This window comes from Protopterus annectens, chromosome 13.part0 (assembly GCF_019279795.1).
Source record: "Protopterus annectens isolate FY-2018-M chromosome 13.part0, PAN1.0, whole genome shotgun sequence".
NCBI classification, from domain to species: Eukaryota; Metazoa; Chordata; order Ceratodontiformes; family Protopteridae; genus Protopterus; species Protopterus annectens.
Genome location: NC_056747.1, coordinates 182,066,559 through 182,093,161, shown reverse-complemented (window position 1 = coordinate 182,093,161; position 26,603 = coordinate 182,066,559). Strand labels below are relative to the sequence as shown.

General features: G+C 41.8%; 1 protein-coding gene across 1 annotated transcript in view; it reads right to left on the bottom strand.

The window, feature by feature from the left end:
• PIK3R2 (phosphoinositide-3-kinase regulatory subunit 2) overlaps positions 1 to 26,603 on the bottom strand; it is a 1,862,656-nt gene that overhangs the window by 1,211,021 nt on the left and 625,032 nt on the right. The gene's annotated exons all lie outside the window — the stretch shown is intronic.

Below are 26,603 nucleotides of genomic sequence, written 5' to 3'. Positions count from 1 at the left end.
ACACTACTATCTATCCACTTACCCTAACCCAGACCCTAACCCTAAGGTCCGTCACTATCGCACAATCACCTCACCCGCACCCTAACCCTAACTCACTTAACCCAACCCTAACCCTAACATCCATCACACACTCACCTCACCTGTGCCTAACCTAACTCACTTAACCGCCCCTAACCCCAAATTCTGTCACTATCGCACAATCACCTCACCGCACCCTAACCCTAACTCACTTAACCGCCTAACCCTAACATCCATCACAATCACACACTTACGTGACCTGCTCCCTACCCCGAATGTCCGCACAATCACACATCAGTGTTGGTGTCCTGTATGTTTTTCAGTATTATGAGATTCAGGATTATGAGTTTTCAGGATTTTGAGATACAGGATTTTGAGCTTTCAGGATTTTAAAGGTGACCCATATATATATATATATATATATATATATATATATATATATATATATATATATATATATATATATATAGATATATATACACACACACACACACACACACACACACATATATATATATATATATATATATATATATATATATATATATATATATATATATATATATGAGAGAGAGAGAAAAACATACACACATATACATACATGTGTGGTTATATAGATGCAGACACAAATGTATGTAACAACAAAGCAGACTAAACAGAAAAAATTACCACACTATGACTATTGCACAAATTTAACACTATTAGGTAACAGTACTATAAAGGTCTAGAAGAAAATACTCTTAAGGACTAAAACTCACTCCCTAACTTAACCCTATTCTACAATATACACTATACTAAAGGGGAGAAGTCAAGACTGAAAAAAAATGAAAAAAAGGCTCACACTCATGGCTCTCAACCAATCAGGGACAAATCTAGCAATAATCAAGGACACTTAAAATAATAGTACTATCAACTTAAGACACTGACAGATTAAAAGAATGTGAATTAGTATGCATTTTTGAAGCAAAAGTCTAGAAACTAAGTGTAAAAGACTTTTGGTTTTTCCCGGTTAGGGGTCGCCACAGCAGAACTCCGGTCTGCTCATGATTGGCAGTGGATTTTTACGGTGCAGAGTTCCCAGCCAGACACCCAAGCTTCAAAGAAGGCACGTCCATTCACGCTCGCATCTACCTGCATGTCTAACGTCACTTGACCATGGGAAGGACATGCAGACTCCAGAGAAGGCGCGCCAGCCGAGAATCAAACATGAGAACCTCTTGTCGTGAGGCAACAACGCTAACCGCTGCACCACCGCGGCTAACTCAAGTGTAATTCACCTTTTTTTTTTTTTTTTTTTTTTTTTTCCGAAAAGTCACTAATTTTAGGAGGGATTATGTGGGACAGATCTAAAATTTGAGTTCCTAAAAATTATTTAACATTTGTTAATCTATTACAGATAGTTGAGAGGTACGCACCTATCATGATTGCATAACAGCTCTCCGAAACACATCCAGGCAAACAGGAGGAAAATGAGATCTGAGGTAAATCCGAAAGGAGGGACTTGTGGGTATAGGGAGGAGCTGGTCTCAGATCCAAGTTCTGGTAGAAGGCGCCGAGTTCAGATCAGGCAACACAAACATGGAATCACTCGAAAACAGATAAAGTACAGTTGTGTACACTTAACATAAATGTAGATGTTCGAGTGTATTCACTGTTGCAGTCATTACAGTTGGGTTATCCTGCTGGCAGGCTACCCTCAGTCGGCCTGAATTGCAAAGTCTAGGTCCGGCATCTGTTGCTGTCGCCTCTTCCCTGACGTCAGTGCGCCAGGGGTATAAAAGATGCAGCCAACACAATTTTCTTCAGTTTTTCTTGCCCCAGATGTCAGGTGCCCCCAAAAGGGAAGGCTAAAAATATGTCAATAAAACATGCATGCACCAAAGTATATATTTTGCCTTTATCTACAAGCAAATACACCACATAGGCTGTATAGAATAGAGAAGTAAAGATAAGTTACAGCAAAGAAATGGGGGATGGCGGGTGGGTAACCTGAACTGCAACAGTGAATACACTCTAACATCTACATTTATGGTAAGTGTACATAACTGTACTATGTTCTTCATGTTTCACTGTTGCAGTCATTACAATTGGGTTGAATCCCAAAGCTAAGGTTGGGAGGCTGGAGCTAAATAGCATTAGGAGTGGCTATTAGGCCCTGCAGAATAGCAGTGGCAAAGTCTGCCCTAGATTTAGAGTAGAGTGGTAAGTGATCGTGCTTTGTGAAGGTGTGCACTGAACTCCAAGTAGCAGCGTCTAAAATGTCTTTGGTTGGTACACCTCTGAGGAAGGCTGCTGAAGGGGTTGCTGCTCTGGCTGAATGTGGTCCAATGCCCTTAGGTACTGGCTTGCCATGTTGTGAATAGCAGAAATGAATGCAGTGGCCTATCCACTTTGAAATAGTCTGCTTTGAGATAGCCTTTCCTTGTGATCCTGCAGCATATGCCACTAGTAAGTGCTTTGTCTTTCTGAAAGCTTTGGTTCTGTTCAAATAGAAGCGTAGCTCTCTGTGTATGTCCAAAGAATGCAGAATTCTCTCCCTATTATTCTGTGGGTTTGGATAAAAGGTAGGCAGATGAATAGTTTGGTTAAGGGCCACACTGGACACTACCTTAGGCATAAATGTCGGGTTTGTCCTCAGAGAAACCCAGTCTGGATAAAAAATGATAAAAGGTTCCACAGCAATGAGTGTCTGTAGCTCTGAGACTCGTCTTGCAGAAGTTATTGCTAGGAGCAGAGCTGTTTTCCAAGATAAAAACTTTATATCAGCTGTAGCGGCTGGCTCAAAAGGAGGTAAGGTGAGTTTTTCCAAGACATAATTGAGGTCCCATGCAGGTATTGGTGATCTCCTTGGAGGCCTTAAATTTTTGGATGAGAAAAGATTGGTGGCTCTGTATTGTAATGAGCCGAAATGGCAGAGGCATGAATTTTTATAGATGAAAAGGATATACCTTTGTCCAGCATCTCAGTCAAGTATTGCAAAATCTGAGGAATATTTGGTACAGCTGAGTCAATTCCTTGTGCCTGGTTCCAAGCACAGAATCTCTTCCATTTTCCAGCATAGGATTTTCTAGTACTAGGCCTCCTGGCCTCCAAAATGACATCCATCACCGCTTTAGTGAGAGGTGTGTTTTGTATGACTACATTATCTGCCATGCTGCCAGATTTAAGGTCTTGAGTTGGCTGTGCAGGATGTGATTGTTCTGCTAGGACAGTAGATGAGGCACTTGAGGTAAGGGCCAGGCTGGGCATGGAGACAAGTTCCTTAGGATTGGATACCAGTACTGGCGTGGCCAGTCTGGGGCAATCAGTATCATTTTTGGCTTCTCCTGTCTGACCTTCAGGAGTACCTTGGGGAGGAGAGGCAGAGGTGAAAAGGCATATACTGTTACGTTTTTCCAGCTGGAAGATGGGGCATTCACTTTCCATGCTTGTCTGTGATAAGTCCTTGTGCAGAATCTGCTTAGTTGGCAGTTGTGAGGTGAGGCAAATAAATCTATGTCCAGGCATCCCCATTTCCTTGTTACCATGCTGAAGACTTGTGAATCCAATTTCCACTTGTGGGGATCCATGAGGTTTCTTAGTTCATCTGCCACAGTATTTATCTTTCCTGGCAGGAATTGTGCCTGAAGACGTACTTGGTAAGTCAATGCTGTGTCCCACAAAGTCATGGCTAGTCTGCAAAGGAGGTAAGAATGATTGCCTCCCTGCTTGTTTATATACCACATGACTGTGGTATTGTCTGTCTTTATCAGTTGTTGTCCCGGATGAAGTAGGTCCTTGAAGGCTGTCAAGGCATTTTGAACAGCTAGCATCTCTTTTTGATTGATATGTAGATGCATTTGGTTTGCGGAACATGTGCCTTGAATACATCTTCTTGCCGTGTGGGCTCCCCAGGCATAATCCGATGCATCCGTTGTTAATGTCTGTGTGGCTGGGGGTACAGAGAATGGCTGTCCCTTGTTCTGGTGACAGGCCTTCGCCCACCATCGAAACTTCTGTTGCAGGTAGGGAATGAGAGTAACTATTGTTTCAAGGCTGTGGCAATGCTGAGTCCAAACACTTTTTAGGTACGAATGAAGTTTCCTCATATGAAGTCTTGCATATGGAATTAGTAGAATGCAGGAAGCCATGAAGCCCAAAGCCTGCAGAATTTTTCTTGCAGATAACTGGGCCTTTGTTGTCAACAGTTTGAAATAGGTAGTCAGTTGCCTTTGTTTGTCTGGCGAGAGATTAGCCATCTAGGCAGTTGTATTTAAGCTTGCACCCAGGAATATTATCTCTTGAGAGGGTACTAGTTTTGATTTCTGTCCGTTGACTGTGTACCCTAGGCATGGTAGTAATCTCTTTACAAACGCCAGATGCTGTAGTAAAATGCCCTTGTTATCTGCTTGAATGAGGCAGTTGTCCAAGTAAGGATATATTTGTATTCCTCTGTCTGCAAAATGCAATTACTGGTGCCAGGCACTTTGTGAATACCCTGGGCGCAGTAGATAAGCCAAAGGGCAGTGCAGAGAATTGGTAGTGTATGGAGCCAGCTTTGAATCTGAGGCATCTTCTGCATGTTTGTCTGATTAGGACATGCAGGTATGCCTCTTTTAGATCTAAAGTCACAAGCCAAGCCTTCTTGCCCAACATGGGCAGAAGCTGCTCTAGAATCAACATCTTGAATTTTGGAATATCCAGATATGCATTTAGAATAGATAGGTCCAGTATAGGTCTCCAGGCTTTGTATTTTCTGGGTACCAAGAACAGTCTTGAATAGAATCCTTGACCTTGGTCTTGTTTTGGTACTTGTTGAATGGCCCTCATGTCCATGAGGGATGAAACTTGTTTTTGTGCCTTTGCCCATTGAATGTGTGGCAGATCTGGAATACCGTTTTGCCTTGGCAGGGTGTGAAAGTGGAACCTGTAGCCTTGTGCAACTATATTTAGAACTCATTTGTCCTGGGTGATCATGTGCCAATTTTGTGAGAGAAGTGCTAGTTTTCCTCCCAAAGGTGCGGCCAAAAGGTAAGTGCTTGGTGCTGGAAGTGGGAAGTCATTGAGACTGTTTTCTGTATGGCTGTGATTTTTCCTCTCCAGTTTTGGAGGTAGAAGCACCCCATTGTTTAGGCCTGTATGAGCCTTGGGGCTGTGATCTGCCTCTGGGGCATCTATATCTGCCCCTTTGTGGTCTATCTGACACTGGAAAGGACCAATTCTTTGTAGGCCAGTTTCTGCTAAATCTGGGAGGCGGTATCTGCAAGAAATCCTTGACTGTTTGCATAGATTTAGCTTTGTCCTCCATTTTCTTCACCACCTCTTCTGCTTTAGCACCAAAGTATCATGCTGTAAAAGGAGCATCTAATAGTTTTGCTTTAACATGATCCGGCAAATTCTGTTCTTTTAACCAAGCATGCCTCCTAATGACAGAACCTGTAACAGCGGCCCTGCAGGAGGCCTCAAGAGAATCAAGCCCACATTGCAAAGTATGCTTTCCAACTTGTTCAGCTGCATGCAATAAATCCTGCATTTCTTTGTTTTCTGCACATTCAGAATTTCCCATCATTTTCTGTTTAAGCAGTGTCATGATATATTGCTGATATTAGAGCATATGAAACTGGCAATTTAAGGCCCTTATAGCCAAAGTACCAGATGTGTAAATCTTTTTTCCCCATCTATCCAGTGCCCCAGAATCCCTGTCAGAGGGGGTAGGATTTTGTGCAGTAGAAGCCTTGACCCCTTTTGGACCCTGAGAAATAGTTCCTGGGTCTGCAGTAGGGTTTTTGAAAAGGAATTTATTAGAGTCAGAGACCCTGTATTATCTGTCCGGCTTAACAGGAGCTGGAGGTAATGAGTCAGGTGTCAGACTAGACTCAGAGAACACATTATCTACAATGTCTAACAGGTGGAACAGCTAAAGGCCTGTGTTGAGGTAGTAAAAGAAAGTCTTTGAGCCTTTTCTTAGATTCTGAAAAATCTTGGCTCTCCCTCATGGTATGCAAGGTTTCCCCAAAAGAGTAGTCCTCAGGAGGAGAAGCTGAAGGAATTGATTTTTCAGCATTACAATCCTCATAGGGGAGAAGAGAATATTCCTGATCAGAAGAAATGAAAACCTGATCTGAAGATTCATAGTCTGTCTCTTGCCTAGGCCTCTTATCAGGAGGGGGGTGGAACCCCTGATCAAGGTAATTAAGTCTTCGGCCATTTTGAAGATCTGTTTTTTGGTCATGGAGGCCTGTCCTTGTGGCTAGTGAACTTGTTTCTTTGCCTTTAAAGGTGTTTTAGCCTTTGTATTTGAAGTTGGTTTAATATATAATTGTTTAGGTCTGAATACACCCTCAGAAGCCAATGCCTGCTCAGCGGCTCCAGACCCATCTGAGGGAATAATCTCCGAGGCTCCAATACCTTGAGTTTCCAGCAGCCTGTCAGACTCCACGTGAGAGTCGGTAGTGGCCTGCGACTCTAAAGTTGCGGGCGTCAGGGGCTGCGAAAGCGCCTCACTGAGGACCGGCGAACCGGCAACTTGCTTAGGAGAAGCTTCGTAGTCTGTTTTGGACCTCTGTTGCCTGTCTTTTTGTGAACTCCGGTAGTCGGATGGCTATCCGACGACATTGTATAATTAAATCTTCGCCCAAAATAGCTTAATGCAAAATCGTACAGATGCTTAACAGTGCGTTGGTCAAATCTAGCACAAAACAGACAACTAGCAACGTCGTGGTCAGGGCCTAGGCAAGGAATACAGTAATAATGAAAGTCCTTATGAGGTATTTACTTCCCACAAGAAATACAATTATTAACTTTTTCTGACATCGGTCTGGAGCAAGAAAAAAGTTTTCCCAATGGGGTACTTAGCTTTTAATGAAGACTTCGGATCTGAAACTCGAACACGAAAATCTCAGGAGTCGGCCGACCAGCACTTGCGAACTGCTTCTGCTTCGGGGACCGCGCGGCAAGAAAGACTAAATAAAATGGCGTCGGCTGCATCTTTTATACTCCTGACGACCTGACGTCAAGGAAGAGGCGACAGTAACCGACGCAGGACCCAAGGCTTTGGAAATCAGGCCAACTGAGGGCGACCTGCCAGCAGGATAACCCAAATGTAATGACTGCAACAGTGAAACATGAAGAACATCCTTAATTGTCCTGTTCTAATTTCTCTGTGACTCACAAGAAACAGTTAGTCTCTTTCCTAGCTTAAATATGCAAGTAAAACACAGTGTAAAACTATATATAAAACAAAAGATAATAAAGCAGTACAAAATACAAGAAAGCAAAAACAATTCCCTCACAGCAATCTATGGAACAGTCTTGAGTGAGCTTTTTCCAGTGAAGAATCATAGCAGTTACAATCACTTATATACTATAGTTCATAGGGAGTCCTTACTACAATATCACTTTAGATATAGGCAAGCATACATTAACACAACAGAAAACAAACCACTTTAACATGTGTCCATTTAAATACAAGATGCATCACATTTTCTTTGTAACTATCAGGCCAACATTACAAAAAAAAAAACAATACTGAATTCCTGCCTTCCCTTAAACCTCACTCCTCCCCCACCTGAACATTCCCCATGGTTTCCATTTACTTCTGTGTAATCAGCTCCTTCCCCTTTTCAAAAGACCCCTCCTCCTAGTTCTTGTACCTCTTGCTCCTTCCCCTTTTAAAAAGATCCCTCCCTCTAGTTCTTGTATCTCTTTTACAATATTCAATACTACAAATACAGTTGGTGTAGACTTTGATTTCCATTTTCTAGCAGTTTTGGCAGCCAACAATTAAACTAAAGGCCAAAGAAACATTACCTTACTTAACAGCCATCTGCTCACCCAAAACTTCTGATTGAGAACTCTTAAGGAATTTTTAAGATGTGCCAGCTCATTACATTCCCAAAACATATATCCCCAGTTAGCTCTTTCTTCTCCATCACACCTCCGACATTTGTGCTCTTCCTGAGAAAAAAAATTCTTTGAAGTCTGCTTGGGGTATAAAATAACCTATGCAAACACTAAACAAAGATCCTAAACCTTCTGGGCTTGCTGCATACTTGGAAGTCATACACCCCTTCCAATTGTTTTCTTGTAGAGACTCTTTCCAGTATTTTCTAACCTCCTCTGATTGATTCTTATGGTTATCATGCAATATTTTAATATGCCCTACTAATAATCTTTTTTAAACAGCTGCTTCTGTTCAGTATTCAACTAAAAACTCTACCAGAGCAGGTCTTTCACTTAAAATTTCACCTCCCTTTTTCTTTGCCTGTACTTCAAAATCAAGCCTCAGTAGGGAAGGTAGTCTTTAGTCTGCAATCCACGTGCTTTCTTGGCCTCATCCCACTCTATTAGCTTTCTTGCTGAAGTTATTTGTTCCCAATACCTTTGCTCTTTTGACAGGTTTCTCCAGTAAATTCCAGCCACCTTTTGCCTATTTTCTGTACCCCTACTTGCAGTCATCCCTACTGGCAAAATCTCTTCTCTCCAATCTTGTATTGATTTAGTTCTAATAGTTTCAGCTACTTTACGAATATAATATTCTGTATGGTTGTTATTCTCCTTAAGGATCTGCATCCAAAATCCCACTCGCTCTGTTTCTTGAACTTCCCTCTTGCTTTATCATCCTCTGCTTGTGTTATGCATATGAGCCGTAACTGTATAGCTCTAAGATATCCCTTCACATCAGGTAAACCTAAATCACCTTGATCTATTGGAAGGATCAACTTACCCACTTTCTCTCCCAGGTAAATTCCTACAATTCTTTATTCTTGTCCACAACTTCTCCTTGGGTTGATAAAAGTATGTCTGACCCATATACAAGACTAAAGGGACTACACATTTTCATTGCTCGTTTCTTACTATCCTCCAGATCCTCAATCCTCCAGATCCTCAATTTTTGTATGATCTTTTATTTAGTCTCTTGCCATATATCCTTAGTTACCATAACAGAAGCCTTTTTCATCCATACTTCTAAATACTTAATCTTATGTCCACATACATAAATAAAGGTACTGCTGAACCAAGTCATGTGCGAGTACATCATTTATGGCTATAACCTTTATTTTACCTTCATTCATTTTAAAACCCGAAAACTGTCTCAAAATGTTCCACAACATTGAGATCTCCTTTTCTGGATTTATCAGGTACAAAACATCACCTGCAAATAAAGCCATCTTTTCTTGATTACCATACCAATTATATCCTTGCAAAGCCGCTTATTTTCTTTGCCAGTTGTTCTAAAAATAAAGCAAATAAGGGAAAAAGAGGGCAACCCTGCCTGGTTCCTCTGTTCAAACACAGCTTATCTGAGAGGAACCCTCCCACTTTAATTCTTGCTTCCAATCCTTCATACAGTCTTCAAATTAACCTTATTACTGTATCAAGGAATGCAGATGCTTAAATCCCAGCTTACTCTATCAAATGCTTTTTATGCATCAAGACCAAAAGTACAGTTTTGTACCTACCATAAATGTAGATGTTCGAGGATTCCCTTGCTGCAGTCCTGACAATTGGGTATAGTCCATGACCGGTCTTTTCTTGCCCCAGATGTCAGAAGACCCAAAACAAGTCCCAAAACAACCTGCACCAAAAACATGTACAATATATACAGTAATATATACAAAAAATATAAGCATGTAAACTCACCTACACAACCACCCTGAAACACAGAGGGAAGGAGGACTGCAGCAAGGGAATCCTCGAACATCTACATTTATGGTAGGTACAAAACTGTACTATGTTCTTCGTCTTCCCTTGCTGCAGTCCTGACAATTGGGTAGAATCCCAAAGCAGAGGTAAGGGAGGCTGGCAAATTATAAAGTAGCAGGAGCTGACAACATGCCTTGTAAAACAGCTGTGGCAAAACCAGCTCTAGTCTTAGAGTATATAGGCAGGTGATAATGCCTAGAGAAAGTATGCACTGAACTCCAAGTAGCTGCTTCCAGAATATCCTTAGTTGCCACCCCCCTTAGAAATGCTGTTGAAGTGGCAGTAGCCCTAGTGGAATGAGGCCTAATCCCAGCTGGAACCTCTTTGCCATGATGGGAATAACAAAATGCAATGCAAAAGCCAATCCACCTAGAAATAGTTTGCTTTGACACAGGCTTGCCCTGTGAACTTAAAACAAAAGAAACAAGTAACTGTTGAGACTGCCTAAAATCTTTAGTCCTGCTCAAATAATAACGCAATTGCCTGTGTACATCTAAAGTGTGCAAAATCTTTTCCCTTTATTTTGAGGATCTGCAAAAACGTAGGCAAATGAATAGTTTGGTTTAAAGCCACACTAGAAACCACCTTAGGCATAAAGGAAGGATTAGTATGATACCCTGTCCTTATGGAAAATCAAGGCTCTACTGCCATAAGGGCCTGCAACTCAGACACCCTTCTTGCAGAAGTAATAGCCAACAGAAAAGCAGTCTTCCATGACAAATATTTCAATTCAGCAGTAGCTGCAGGCTCAAAAGGTTGTAGAGTAGTTTTTCCAACACAAAATTGAGATCCCAAGCAGGAGTAGGAGGGGTCTTATATTCTTTGCCCCTCTAAGAAACTGCTTGAACAAAGGATAACAAAGGTGGGTCACAATCATAGTGAGCTGAAATTGCTGCAGCATGAATCTTTATGGAAGAGAAGACAAACCTTTGTCCAATAATTCAGTAAGATATTGAAGAGCCACACTCAAATTAGGCTCTGAAATCTCCAAATTCTTTGCTGTACTCCAAAATAAAATCTCTTCCATTTTTTTCTCTCCTAGTACTAGGCCTTCTAGCTTCCATAATCACATTTAAAACTTGTTGAGGAAGCTGAGACCTACCATGCTTCAACACAGAATATGCCAAGCTGTGAGATGAAGAGATTGAAGCTTGACATTGAGCAGATGACCGTCCTTCTGAGATAACAGATGAGGAATCAGAGGTAAAGGCCATGGAGGCTTCTTTACAAGACTCCTTAGAAGTGGGTACCAGTGTTGCGAGGCCAATCTGGAGCTATCAAAATCATCCTTGGCCTGTCCTGTCTGACCTTTAGTAATACCTTTGGAAGAAGAGGTAGAGGTGAAAGGCATAGACATGAAGGTTTTTCCAACTGAAAGACAGAGCATCCACTTTCCAAGCTGTGTGATGAAACCCCTTTGTGCAATACTTTGGCAGCTGGTGGTTTAGTGGAGAAGCGAACAGATCTATGTCTGGAGTTCCCCATGACACTGTCAATTTCAGAAGATCCAGTTTCCACTCGTGGGGATCCATGATTTGTCTGCTTAATACATCTGCTAGAGGGTTCTGTGCTCCTGGCAGAAACCTTGCCTGAAGAGTCAGTTGCAGGCTTAACGCAGTCTCCCATAAAATCATTGCTTGCCTGCATAGAGGATAAGAATGTGTTCCCCTTGCTTGTTGATGTACCACATGACAGTTGTGTTGTCTGTCAGAATCAACACCTGCCCTGGAAGAAGTAACTCCTTGAACGCCATCAATGCAAACTGGACTGCTAACATCTCCTTCATGTTGATATGTAGATGCTGTAGTCTGGCAGGCCACTTGTCTTGTATCCACTTTCCATTTAGATGAGCTCCCCAAGCAGTGTCCGAGGCATCTGTCGTTAAAATCTGACTCGCCTCTGGCGGTCACAGAGAATCCCTTGTTTAGGTGACATTCCTGAGCCCACCACAAGAATTCCTTTTGAAGGCAAGGTATTATTTGAATGACAGTGTCCAAATCTTGGCAGTGCTGTGTCCATACATTTTGAGATACCATTGCAGCTTCCTCATATGCAGTTTGGCATTGGGAAGCACCAGAAAGATGCCATGAACCCTAATGCTTGAAGGACTGTCCTTGCAGTCAGCACGGACTGATGAGATAGGTGATGGAAGTAAAGTGACAGACTCCTTTGTTTGTCCGGGGTTAAAAAGGCCATCTGGGCTGCTGTATTCAGTCTCACACCCAGAAAGCACATGTCTTGAGAGGGTACTAGACTGGACTTTATTTCGTTCACAGAATACCCTAGGCATCTTAGCACTGCTATGACATATTCCAGATGCTGTAGAAGGTGTTCCTTTTCTTGAGCCAGAATCAGGCAGTCGTCCAAGTAAGGATAAATTTGAATGCCTTGAAGCCTGAAGTAAGCTATCACTGGAGAACCTTTGTGAATACTCTGTAGATAAGCCAAAGGGCAATGCAGAGAACTGATAATGAAAATCTCCCAGAAAAAAAGATACTTTCTGCAACTTAGCCTTATGGGCACATGAAGGTAAGCTTCCTTGAGATCCAAAGTTACCATCCAGTGATCTTTGCCTAGCAGAGGTAACAGTTGCTGTAACGTCAACATCTTGAACTTGGGAATGTCCAGATAAGTGTTGAGGATAGATAAATCCAAAATTGGTCTCCACGTGTTCCCCTTCTTTGGTACTAGGAACAGGCGAGAATAAAATCCTTTCTGACACAGGGACTGGCTGAATAGCCCCTATCTGGAGTAACTGAGAAACTTGCTTGTGAGCCTCTTTTCTTTGTGGAGGAGGAACATCTGGCATGCCTTTGAAAGGGGCATTGTGTGGAAATAAAATCTGTACCGTGATGAATGATATCCAGCACCCATCTGTCTTGAGTGATTAAATCCCAATTTTCTTTGAAAGAGACAATCTTCCTCCCAAAGGAGCTGCCAGGCGAGTCCACTGGCAGCTGAAAAGGCAGGTCATTGGTTCTGCTTACGAAAGGACTGACCCCTGCCCTCACCAGAAGTCTGAGCAGGTGAACTGTCTGATCTAGGCCTAAACCTTGAGCCCTGCCCCTACCACGTCTAGACCTACCCCTAGACTGGGAACCATAAGCAGGATATGTCCACCCCTTAGCAGGCCAATTTCTACTAAACGGCTGCACCTGCAAAAATCTTTAACAGTCTGCATAGACTTAGCTTTGTCCTCCATTTTCTTTAAAACTGCTTTCCAAACAACACATCAGACTGTAAAGGAGCATCCAAAATCCTGGTCTTAACATGCTCAGCTAAATTCTGATCCTTCAACCATGCATGTCTGCGAAGAACAGAACTAGTAGCAGCCACCCTCGAGGAGGCCTGAACAGCATCAAAACCACACTGCAAAGAATGCTTACCCACTTGTTCAGACACATGAACCAAATCCAGCAATTCTTTACACTCAATACCTTCCAGCATCCACCTTAGATTTCAATTGTGAAAGGAGATAATTCTGATATTTCAGCATATGAAATTGACAATTCAACGCCCTCATGGCTAGAGTGGAAGAAGTATATACTTTCTTACCCCACCTATCCAAAGCCCTTGCCTCTTTATCAGAGGGTACAGGATTTTTAACCACAGAAGCTTTAACACCTTTAGGCCCCTGAGAAACAGTTTCTGGGTCCGCCCTGGGACTCTTAAACAAATACTTATGAGCTTGGCACCCTATAATACCTATCAGGCTTAACAGGAGCAGGAGGCAAGGAATCAGGGTTCAGAAGCCTCTGCAAAACATCCTCCACCACATTCAACACAGGAGGAATAGCTAAGGGCCTATGCTGGGGCAAAACAAGAATTCCCTAAGCCTTTTTCTGGAGTCAGAGTAATCTTGGCCTTCCCATTTAAAATGCTCCCTCATGGAGTGAAGAGTCTCTGAAAATGAAAAATCCTCAGGAGGAGAAGCTGAAGGAGTGGAATCATCCACATCAGAATCAGAATAAGTAGGAAACTCTTGCAAGTCTTCCACAGAAGACTCTGAAGCCTGTGAACACTGTTCAAAACTATCAAACTCCTGTTCCACCCTAGGCCTCTTATCAGGTGGGGGCATAGAACCTCTAATCAGAGTAATCAAATCTTCTGCCATTTTAAGAATATGTTTCTTAGGCACAGAGCCGAAATGCTAGGAGAAGCCCCTACAGAAGCTGAACTTGGCCTTCCTCTAAAGAAGCTTTGGCAACAGATGGAGATGACCCAACTACCTGGCGAAGAGAGGGAAGAACAGTTTCCCGGTAAGCTCCCACAGCCTGACCTACCTCCTGAGAGGGCACATCCTGTAACAGTAACGTATCTGCCTGAGACTCCATAGAGACTCCTGGCAAAACCTCTGGCTCCCCTGAGCCTTCTAAAGGACGGCGTCCGGGACTGCGGTTCCTCACCCTAGACTTCACTGTTTTGTCCTTGCGCTTCTTAGATGAAGCAGGCCGGAGCATCCGACGGCATAGTATAATTGCAACGCTTCCCAAACACTAACCTAGCACAATCAAGCCTCCTCTTGCTCAGGCCCTAAACAGTATACACAATGTATGATAATCCCTATGCGGTATCTGCTTCCCAAATACAGTTATTCACTTTTCTGACATCGGTTAAATACTGAGGCAAGAAAAAACAAAATGTTCTTAGCCAACTCTGTATTTCTGAAACTCGGTTTCGAAAATCTCAACGCCAACCTGCACTAAATTGCTTCTGCATCGGACCATGCGGCAAAAGACTGAGGAAATGGCGTCGGTCATGCGCATTAGTACCCTGGCGTACTGGCGTCAGTCTAAGCGCCATGACCCTCTCTGATATTGACTGGGAAGAACATCAGAGATTTTCTTACATTCTGCTTCCCTCTGAATGATCGCTGTTCTATTAATGTTGTCAAATATCTGCCCCCCCCAACAAAAGCACACTGATCCATATCCATCAATTTTGGAAAACCTTTGCCATTCTTTTTGCTAGTACAAAGACTTTATAATACTGGTTTAAAACTGAAATGGGTCTAACATGCAGCTGCATCTGAAGGGTCTTTACCATCTCTAAGTAATACAGCCACCACATTTTTCTTCCAAGATGTTGGTGTTCCCCCTCCTTTTAAAATACTGTTAAACAAAAGCTTGATATTTATCACTTTCTTTATCCCTAATTTCCAAACTTCCACAGGAATACCATCTGTTCCTAGAGACTTTTCTGAAGACTGATTACACATCACTGTACTACCTCATCACCTCCTATCTTAACTGTCTTTGAGCCTCGTCTACCTCTAACATTGGCATAATTAAGACTTCCATAAATATTTCCATTTGTACTCTCTTGATTTCCACTTTTTTCTGCTTTACACAAATTTTCATAAAATTTCCGGAATACCTCTAAAACCTCTACTAGGTTTCCAAAGTCTGACAATGACCCTTTCAACATTCTGTCGCCTAAATCATGGTCTTAAATGTTTTTGGGCACTAGAGTTATCAAAAAATAGATTAACTGCAGTCTTTCTAAACTCATGCATATTATCCTGATGTAACTTAATTTCTCTTTAGCACTTTGCATTTGCTCTTCCTCTTCTTTTGTGGGATTCCCCTTATTCTGCAATACTTTAACCTTTGTCAGCTACTCTGAGTAATTTGTACTACTACTAAACCATATCTTTCTCTTTTATTTTGTCCTATTTTTAAACTCCATTTTCGTTTTTAACAGGTATGTGTGAAAGCACCAGTGTCTTACTTTTACTTCATTACCCTGCATTTTTATCTTATTTTTATTGGTACATGGTCAGAAAGTTATTGGATATTTCAAAGCTTCCAATTAAAAGTACATGTTTCTGTGAAATATAATTACTATTTAGTCCACTTACTGTACCTTGGGGAATAATATGCAAGTTCCTACTACTGAATAAAAATCTCCTTATACCAAATATTTTCATAAATTTGTTCAGAAATCTACCCTCTGTCATACTTTCCCTTCTAGGTCCCCCTCATACATCCCCCACTACTGCAAATCAAATTCCACTCCTCGCCTATAAATAATACAGCCTGCTGAAAGCTGATTTCTCCCATAATTTTCTTAAGCTTCATAATAGCAGCTTTCTGTGGAATAGAAATACATGCCATTGTAAGCCTCCTCCCTTGCCAACAGCCCTTACTACCACAAATCTACATTTTTGTCTTTTCATCTATCTAATCTACAGGAGCCCCTCTAGCAATTAGTATAATTATCCCCTTTCCCCCCCCGTCCCTGATATCCTACTAAATATCCATTCGGAAATCCTCTGTCAAATTCACATGCTCATTTCTTTCCAAATGTGTCTTCTGCAGCATTGCTATTTGCAGTCAGCATTTCATAATATAATTCAATACTCTTTCCTTTTTATCTATACGTCTAAAGCAATTTGTGTTCCAGAACGATGTGGATGGCACATCCACCATAACAAAAGGCTACTGTCCCCACCTATTACACATCACAGATTTTTGAATGTGTCTCTGTAACTTTTGCGTTACAAAGCATATGCTAACGCTTGGCAGGCTGATCTTTTATATAATCATCACCTCTCATCTCAGTTTGAACCTGTCAAAATTTTCAAGACTTTGCATTTTAATGAAAACCATCAAACAAAGAAGCAAATGCAAAACACCCCCATACCCTATTAACTTGGACCTAGCACACAAAACTATGTACATCTTCAAAACATGAAGATGAACTCTCCAGAAAGAACAATTGGCCCAAACTGATGGCTGCACCTACAGGAATTATCTAACCTAAAATTAAAATTACCAATGCCAAAACACATACTACAGCTTATGCTCCTATTTACACTGACTGCTGTCTGTTCTTATCTCCCCTCCCATCCCAGATATGAAAAACAGCTGGTCTACTTAAAGAAAACATTAACTCCTAGCCCTAATAAAAAGTGCATGGACTACCTTTAAATAAAACTAAACTGTATATTTCATTAAAACTACACTGAACACTGTTCTATTAACTGCATTAAAGTATTAAGGCTGCTAGGGACGTTATCTTTTACTCACTTAATTTCAAACAATTTTGTCACTGAACTGCTTGCCATTGTACATTTAAATTCTGCATTACCCTCAAAAGAATACTCAGAATTTGCAAGATTAACTATCCCTGTAGATAGTTCCTCTCTCCCTGGTAATGTACTCAGCAAAGTCTTTGTTAGTTTCACTCAGAAAAGAATGCACAGCTGTCCTCAGCTGCAGACATATCAATTCTACTGAACAAGCAAGCTAAGATTTGCATTTTCATAGCTTTCATCACATTGTCTCATTTAAAACCTACATGCTTACAAAAACATAAAAAGGTTGTAATATAAACATTTACCCTTATAAAAGAGAGAAAATATCCCAGTTCTACATATTATATAATATAATCAGTGCACTGAACATTAAACTTGCTTTTCTCCAGCTTTTTATTCTATTATACTGTAAAACCGACATTTCTTGCAACTAAAAAAATTTTACTTTAATATCTTACAGTCATTGAAAAGACTTCCCCTGCATTTAAATTACCCCTGACTACATAAAACTGTTTTATTGTATACAGCACACGGTTTATATAATGAAATGTTTTATACAAATACTAGTAAGAACACATGCTGTTTCAGTTTTTTTTTCCTTTTTAGTGTCTTTCTAAGCATTACTGATATAAAATGGGGGTATAGGCTTAACAGTCTACTCACAAGGTTAAAGTCAACAGCCCAGTGTTTTTCATCTACTTTTACTTGCAAAACCATATTTCACAAATGTAAGATGATTTACAGTCTTCCATTTATTCACAAATTCCTGAGTTGTTGGTCTTCCTCCTATTCATTTCCATCTAATTTTAGACTTGCTGGTCTTCCTCCTGTTCATCTCCATCTCTCAACACCAGACTGGTTCAAGTCCAAGGTACTGCTGATTCTTCTAGTCAACTTCCGCTTCTTTCTGTATCTCAAGCATTTTCCATTGGAACTTTGGAAAAGGTTTCACCAGCAAAGGGTCTCTATGAGCCTTAGTGCCACAAGAATGAGAATCAGAGTCCACTTCTGCTTCCTGACTTACCTTTTGTTTGCTAAACTTTTTTTCCTCCTCAGCCCGTTCCTCATCAAAAATGACTCCGAACCTCCAGGGAGAAAAAACACTGAAAACAGCTGAATACAACAGGTTGAATCTCACACCTGCCTTTCAACATTCACGGACTGCTGGGATAAATTTGCTTCTCTTGCCTAGTGTTGTTGTTGTGTCTTTCGGCTTTTCCCGGATAGGGGTCGCCACAGTGTAACTCCAGTCTGCTAGACTGGCAGTAGATTTTTACGTGCAGAGTTGCCAGCTCTGACACACAACCTTCAACGAAGGTACGCCCATTCACGCACGTCTCCACACAGAAGACGCTCTAGCTGAGAATCGAACAGGACAACGTCTTACTGTGAGGCGACAAAGCTACTGCAGCACCACCATCGCAGTGACCTTCTCTTGCCTAGTGTACAGTGAACAATCATTTTCTACAAATACACTGCTCTCCAAGTTTTAATACTTAGCCCTTCTGCCATTATTTTTTTCAGGATCAACTCTTTCTGCTGGTATGACATCTTTACTACTACAGACCTTGGCTATTTTCGCATGCCCAGGTTTGGAACATTCACTTCATGTAATCTTTCAACTGAAATTCTGCTGTAGAACACCAGTTCAGTTGCTTATTTGTGCTTTCATAACATTAATACAGTCTGTTCCTTCCAGTTTCTCTGGTACAGTGGGAAATACAAGGTTTTCTCTGCTGACGTTGTCCACTACGCTTGATTTCTTTTAAACAGTTCTCGAGAACTCTCATACTCAGCCAACTTTTTCTTCAAGTCATCCTCTGATTTTTGCAGGGTTTTTTTTTCAGTTCATCTGAATAGCTAAAGGTTCTATTTTTCCAGCCTTTTCTTGTTTGAAGTGAAATACTCCAATGTTTCCCTTATTTAGTCACATAGGAGTACAAATGATTTATTTTTTGTCTAAATTACTGGAAGCCATCTCTTGAACCAAAGCTGAGGCTTGGCCTGCTTTTTGCTTAACAGCTACAGAATCCTTCCCAAACAGTGGTTTCTCCTCAATTCTGATGGATGGTTTTCTTTAAGGTTTTCCACGTCGTCTTTGCTGGCATCCAGGCAGTGTATTTACTTGCCAGTAACTGGATTTTACCCAAAAAAACATTTTCAATGGAACTCAATTTATGTTTTCAGACTGGGACAGCTGAAGTTATGCTGTTGAGCAGTGTTCAGCCATCTTGGAAATCTGTAAAGTCCTTATCTTGACTGGGCCACAGGAATGTTGAATGACCAATGGGGACAGAAAAACACACCCGATTAGTGTAGAGGTTATAACCATCACTGATTTGCAAGGGGAAACTTACGATTCACCCATTAGGAGGAGGACGGTTTAGCCCTAATTTGCATACAGAGTGGCAGGCTAATCTGCATGGGAACCTAAAGTACACCAATCAGAATGAGGAGGGCTTAGTCTTAATTTGCATGCCCAGTTTCAGGCTAATTACTGCCCAAATGTAGATAAAGTAATCTGGTTGGACAGCCAGTCTACTGACAGCTTAGTACAGTTGTTCATCCTCACATCTACAAAAGCTAAATGCAACACCAAGAAATCAAAACTGCAAACCTATCACCATATTACAAGTCTAAATGCATTAAATAATCATTTTCACCCTGTGGGTTTCATCGGGACCATTTCTGTATATATTGCTTCCTATATATAAAATCAGGGAGTGCCTTTTCATTCAGAGTTGAGATCATAACACTCTGTAGGGTGCTCCCTAGTAATGCCCAATCTAATAGCCAAAATGGGCCTTCAGCATACTCATATTAGTTTTCTTAGAGTCTCTATTGGTGTCATCCTTACTCTGATAAGAGGACACTAATTGCTTTTACAGTTCATTCCTACCATGGAAGAATTTCTTTGATCCCTTTGGCTGTTCTTGTTTCCTGCAGTATCTTAGACTGTAGGTAGGGATTCACTGATTTGCCTTTCCTTGAACTAAAAGTAGATTTTTGACACTAATCTAGTATGGAGTAAAAGATGCGACTAGCTGCATATGGCTTTCACTGAAGCATGTCCAGTATCACAACATATGCCACAGTTGTTGACAATTTGTGAATACATACACTAACATATATATATATATATATATATATATATATAATATATATATATATATATATAAATATATATATATATATATATATATATATATATATATATATATATATATATATATATATATATTTTTTTTTTTTTTAATTAATTATGGACAGACTGGCAACACAAAAAGACCTGAGGGTTTCGGGACATGCATACTGGTGGATAGTTTATAATGAAATGGAAAGAAAAGAGGCATTAAAAGGCAAATTTCATCTGAAAATGCAAGATTAAACTGCAACTTAACATATAAAAACAGATTATCAAGTTTGCGTGAGATAGTTGGATAATTTTATCAGACATTAAGCTGGACTGCACACAATATCTTTTTATACTTTAAGAACATATTGAATACAGCAGAAAAACAGAATGAAATAAAAATGATAAAAATAAAACAGAACAGCCTTAGAAAATAATGAATGCCACAGACAGAGTATGGCATAAAGCAATGAAAGTACATTCCTTCATCCTGGGCAAAGTTTTGTCATACCTGTGCAGCAGCCGTAGGAGTGTGCACCCACAGCTGCCAGGATCAGAGGCCCTCCTGCTGGGGCACCTCTGAAACAGCTTAAGAATGACAACGCTGACTCAGAAAATGGCACAGTACAGCAAAATCCACTGCTAGGTTGTTCTGAATATGGCACTAATAATATCTCAATGTGACAACCACACTAAAACGAGCAATACTGCTGGTCACTAAGACGTATAAAGCTGTTTCTGTACTGGAAATCAAGTAATGCTACCTAAAACAGATCTAATATCTGAAGACAGCTCCTAAACTTCAAGAATTCAACCACTAAGCTTCATTTAAGATCTCCAAGGGGAGGAGTACAAATAATGAACTGGTTTAATTTAAAATACACACCTACTTTAGCATGGCTGCTGTTTGACTCAGTTATCATACATATCAGTACTAAAGTGACTAACAGACCACTATAAACTGTAATTTGACTTTAGTATACACTTTTGCTTGTATGGGCGGCCATGGTGGTGCAGCGGTTATAGTGTTGCCACCTCACAGCAAGAGGTTCTCCAGTTCAATTCTCGGCTGGGGTGCCTTCTGTGTGGAGTCTGCATGTCCTCCCTGTAATCACATAGGTTTCCTCCGGGTGCTCCGGTTTCCTCCCAAATCCCAAAGACATGCAGTAGGTGGACTGAATACACTAAAATGGCCCTAGGTGTGAGTGTGTGCATGTGTGTGCCTTCTATGGAAGGTTGGGTGCCGGGCTGGCAACTCGACACCATAAAAAACTCCATTGCAATCATGAGCAGACCGATGATCTGCTGTGGCGACCCCTAACCAGGAAAAGCCAAAAGAAGAAGATACACTTTTGCTTGTATGAATTTAATCAAGTTTATGAAATGCTTTGCGATAAAGCACTGCAGTAAAATGTGACAAAACAAGGTCTCCAAAAAATGCATTTTACCATGTATCCAATAAAAAGTATGGTTTCTTAATTTATGCACAAAGATGAATATACCAGGAGAATACGGAAGTGTATTTAAAAAAAATGTCTTCAAGTGTGATCCTCTTCAGTACATACTACATTCAAACTGTGCGTATAAAAATGGCAAATGCTTAAAATGTCCTAGAAAGTACAGTTTTGTACCTACCATAAATGTAGATGTCCGAGAGGTATGCATCTGCAGTCCTAACAAATGGGTTGTCCTGGCCTCGGGCAGCCCTTCGGTGAGCCTGATTCCAAAGTCTGGGTCTGGCCTCGGCTGATGTCGCACTTCACCCGACGTCATAGCTGCAGTTCAGTGGGTATAAAGGCATCAGCCAACGCCATTTTCCTCAGTGTTTCTTGCCCCAGATGCCAGGAGCCCTCTAGGAAGGCTAAATTTGGATAAATGCAAATGTTTCCAAACAATAGAGAGCAAATAGAAATAAACAAGTATATACATATATACAAACAAATACACCATAATAGATTCCCCCAGCTAGCTACAAGATGGGCAAATACCCTAGGAGTACCACAGAGGGGAAGGAGGGTGGGTAATCCTGACTGCAGATGCATACCTCTCGGACATCTACATTTATGGTAGGTACAAAACTGTACTATGTCCTTCAAGGATGCATCTGCAGTCCTAACAAATGGGTAGAATACCATAGCCAAACTGGGGGAGGAGGTAATTAGATTATGGTGTAGTTAAGATCCCTTGCAAAACAGCAGTGGCAAAACCTGCTCGGGATCTGGAGTATAAGGGTAGATTATAATGCTTGGCAAATGTATGCACGGAGCTCCAAGTAGCAGCCTCTAAAATGTCTTTGGTAGCCACTCCTCGTAAAAAAGCTGTAGTAGTGGCTGTAGCCCTTGTGGAGTGAGGTCTGATGTTTTCTGGAGTTGTCTTTCCATGGTAAGAGTAACAAAATCTAATGCAATTTCCTATCCACTTTGAGATTGTCCGTTTTGAAATTGCTTTTCCTTCCATTCCTGTTGCATATGCTACCAGTAGCTGGTCAGTTTTTCTATTGCTCTTGGTTCTGTCCAGGTAGTAGCGCAATTGCCTACGTACATCCAAGGTATGTAATAATCTTTCTCCCCTGTTCTGTGGGTTGGGGAAGAATGTAGGTAGGTGGATAGCTTGGTTTAGAGATACCCTGGAGACCACCTTTGGCATAAAAGTAGGATTAGTTCTCATGGACACTATCTTTATGGAAGATAAGGAAGGGCTGTACTGCCATCAATGCCTGTAATTCAGAAACCCTTCTTGCTGAAGTGATTGCAAGCAGGAAAGCAGTTTTCCATGATAAGTACTGTAATTCTGCTGTTGCTGCTGGTTCAAAAGGAGGGAGTGTCAACTTTTCCAGTACAAAGTTCAAGTCCCATGTGGGCAATGGTGGCTTCCTTGGTGGCTTTACATTTTTAATTCCTCTCAGAAACTGCCGGAGTAGAGGATGAGAGAAGACTGGAGGGTCCATGTTGTATTCTGCTGAAATAGCTGATGCATGAATCTTAATGGAAGAATAGGACAGGCCATTGTGGAAAAGTTCTGCCAAGTATTCCAGTACGTTAGCTATGTTTACCAGTGACACATCTTCTCCTTTAGCTGCACTCCAAATGAGATATCTTTTCCATTTTGCTGAATAAGTTTTCCTTGTTGAGGGTCTGCGAGCCTCCAATATAATGTCTTTAACCCTTTGAGATAAATCTGGGTTATTTTGTCTTATGCAATGTTCCAGGCAGCTAGCTGCAATGTTTTCAAGTTTGGATGCAGGGTTTTGAAGTTGTTCTGTGTTAGCAGTAAGGGAACTAGGGGCAGAGGCCATATTTGTTCCCGAGACATACTCCTCGGTAATGGGTACCAATGCTGCCTCGGCCAGTCTGGAGCTATCAGGATGATCCTTGGGCGGTCTTCTTTGATCTTCAATAACACCTTGTGCATCAAAGGTAGAGGTGGGAATGCATATGCTGCCAGGTTTTCCCAACTGAAAGATAGGGAGTCCACCTTCCAAGCCAGAGGGTGGTATGTCCTTGTGCAGAATTTTTTTAATTGGTGGTTGTGTGGGGATGCGAATAAGTCTATTTCTGGTAGTCCCCATTTCCTTGTAATGGATTTGAAGATGTCTGGATGCAGCATCCATTTGTGGGCATCCGTGGTAGTTCTGCTTAGGATGTCTGCTAGCATATTTTCTTTTCCTGGTACAAATATTGCCTGGAGCTGAATGTTGAGGCTCAGGGCCACATTCCAGAGGTCCATTGCCATCCGGCATAGAGGGTATGAATGTGTGCCTCCCTGTTTGTTGATGTACCACATAACTGTGGTGTTGTCCGTCCTTATCAGCAATTGACCCTGTTGAAGAAACTGTCTGAATGTCTGAATTGCCAGTTTTACTGCCAGCATCTCCTTTAGATTTATGTGTAGGTTCAGCTGGTCTTGAGTCCATAAGCCTTGTATGCACTTGTCCAGCATGTGTGCCCCCCAACCGAGGTCTGAGGCGTCTGTGGTGATAGTCTGGCTTGGTTGAGGTCTGTGGAAGGGCAGTCCTTTGTTCAATTGACAGGCCTGAGCCCACCATTGGAATTCTTGCTTCAGGCATGGAATTATTGGAATTTGGATTTCTAGGCTGTGCTTGTGCTGAGACCATAAATTCCTTAGGTACCATTGTAACTTTCTCATATGTAGTCTGGCATGTGGAATCAATATTATGCAGGATGCCATGTAACCCAGGGCTTGCAGGACTTTCCTTGCTGTTATCTGGTTCTGCTTTGTTAATGCCATGAAATAGAGAGGAAGGTGCTTCTGCTTTTCTGCTGTGAGGGATGCCATTTGATTTGATGTGTCCAGTTCTGCACCCAAGAAAGTTATCCTCTGGGATGGTATCAGCCTTGACTTTTTTACATTGACTGTGTATCCCAGGGCTTGTAGCAGATGAATGACCTTTTTCAAATCTTTTGCTAATTTGTTTTTGTTGTCCGCTTGTAACAGGCAGTCGTCCAGGTAAGGGTAAATTTGAATTCCCTGAAGCCTGCAATGAGCAATTACTGATGCCAGGCATTTCGTGAATACTCTGGGCGCAGTAGATAAGCCAAAGGGCAATGCTAAGAATTGATAATGCTCTGATCCTGCAAGAAATCTGAGGTATCTTCTGCAATTTGGTCGTATGGGGGCGTGCAGGTATGCCTCCTTGAGATCTAGAGTTACCAGCCAAGACTCCTTGCCCAGCATGGGAAGAAGCTGCTGTAGGGTCAGCATCTTGAATTTTGGAACAATGAGATATGTGTTCAGAGCGGACAGGTCTAGAATAGGTCTCCATTGGTTTTCTTTCCTTGGCACCAGGAAAGGTCTGGAGTAAAATCCTTGTCCTTGTTCCATAGACGGTACCTTTTCTATAGCTCTCATCCTTATTAAGTTGTCTATTTGTTCTAGAGCTTTTGTCTTTTGATTTGGAGGTAGGTTTGGCATTCCTCTCTTTCTTGGTAGAGTATGGAAGTGAAACCTGTAACCTTTGTCTATTGTCTGCAAAATCCATTTGTCTCCTGTGATGTAATGCCAGTTTACTGAAAATAAGGCTAGCTTTCCGCCTAAGGGTGCATCTAGTTGTTCCCTGGTAGGCGGTCTCAGAGCCAAGTCACTGTGATTGTCCTGTGGAAGTGGTAGTGGCTGGATCTGTGGCAGTACTTCGCTGGTTGTTAGGCTGCCACTGACGTCCCCTGTAGGCACCTCTGGATTGACCCCTGCCTCTTGGGCGCCTATTCCTGCCTCTCTGTGCTCTGGTGGTGTCTGGAAAGGACCAATTCTTGGAAGGCCAGTTCCTACTAAACCTTGGAGGCTGGACCTGTAAGAAATCCTTGACTGTCTGGACAGATTTTGCTTTCTCTTCCACCTTCTTCAGCACCTGTTGTGCAGGTGAGCCAAACAAATTATGCTTATCCATGGGAGCATCTAGGAGCTTTGATTTTACATGGTCTGGTAAGGACTGCTATTTTAACCATGCATGCCTTCTGATCACTGTACCCGTCATAGCTGATCTAAAGGAAGCCTCCAGTGCATCATAGCCGCATTTTAAGGAATGATTACTGACCTGCTGTATGTTATGTACCATTGCCTGAAGAGACTTTTTGTCTAATGGTTCAGGCGAGGACAGTTTTTTAGTTAACTGGTCTAACATCAATTCCTGATACTGAATCATGTGCAATTGACAGTTTAAGGCCCTAGCCGAACGAGTAGCAGAAGTATAAACTTTTTTACCCCATCTAAGGCCCTAGATTCCCTTTCAGAGGGGAGGGGATTTTTGGCAGAGGTAGCTGCTACAGCCTTGGGTCCCTGTGAAATAGTTTCAGGATCTGCAAAAGGAGCCTTATACAAATGATAATGTGTGTCCGAAACCCTGTAGTACCTGTCGGGCTTAGCAGGGGCCGGAGGAAGTGAATCAGGGGCAGTACAAGCATCATTAAATGCATCATCCACAACAGTAAGTACTGGAGGAATGGCTAAAGGCCTATGCTGTGGCAAATGCAAAATGGTCCTAAGCCTTTTCCTAGAGTCTGAAAAATCCTGGCCCTGCCATTGAAATTGTTCCCTCATAGCATGCAAGGTTTCCCCAAAAGAAAATTCCTCAGGCGGAGAGGCAGAAGGAATGGAGTCTTCTGCCTCAGAGTCCTCATAAGGAGAATAAGGGTCTTCTGGAGGGTTTGTATTTTCTGAATGATCAGAAGAGTAATCTGAAGAAATTAGCTCCGGGGGTCTCTGCTCTAGGCCTCTTCTCTGGAAGGTGAGGTTGGGATCCCCTGATCAAAGAAATGAGATCCTCTGCTAGACTAAGCATTTGTGTACTAGAGCTAGGCCTGTGAGAGGGGGTCTTAATAGGTACAGTCTTGGTTGATTTTGCTGCTTTAGCCCTGGCAAAAGCCTTAATCGACATGGATGCAGGGGGCCTAGCAGCTCCACGTGCAGGAGTGGATATATCTAAAGGGATAGTATCAGATAAATCCTGTGAACCTGTAAGAGCAGGTGGAATTTCAGTAGCAGATTCAGCCATGCTGGATGAGGCCTCGGTGGGAGGCAAGCTTTCGGCCGAAGGAAGAACCGAGGGCTCGGTTTCAGCGAAACCGAGACACTCATGATTGACTTAACGCGGTTTCGGCGAAACCGCGGACCGAGTGTCGGTCCTTTTCCTTGCGCTTTTAACTAATTGTGAAGTCGGAGTTTCCGGCGGCATGTTGTAAGCAAAAGCGGGCGAAAAACTCCTCAGCAAATTCC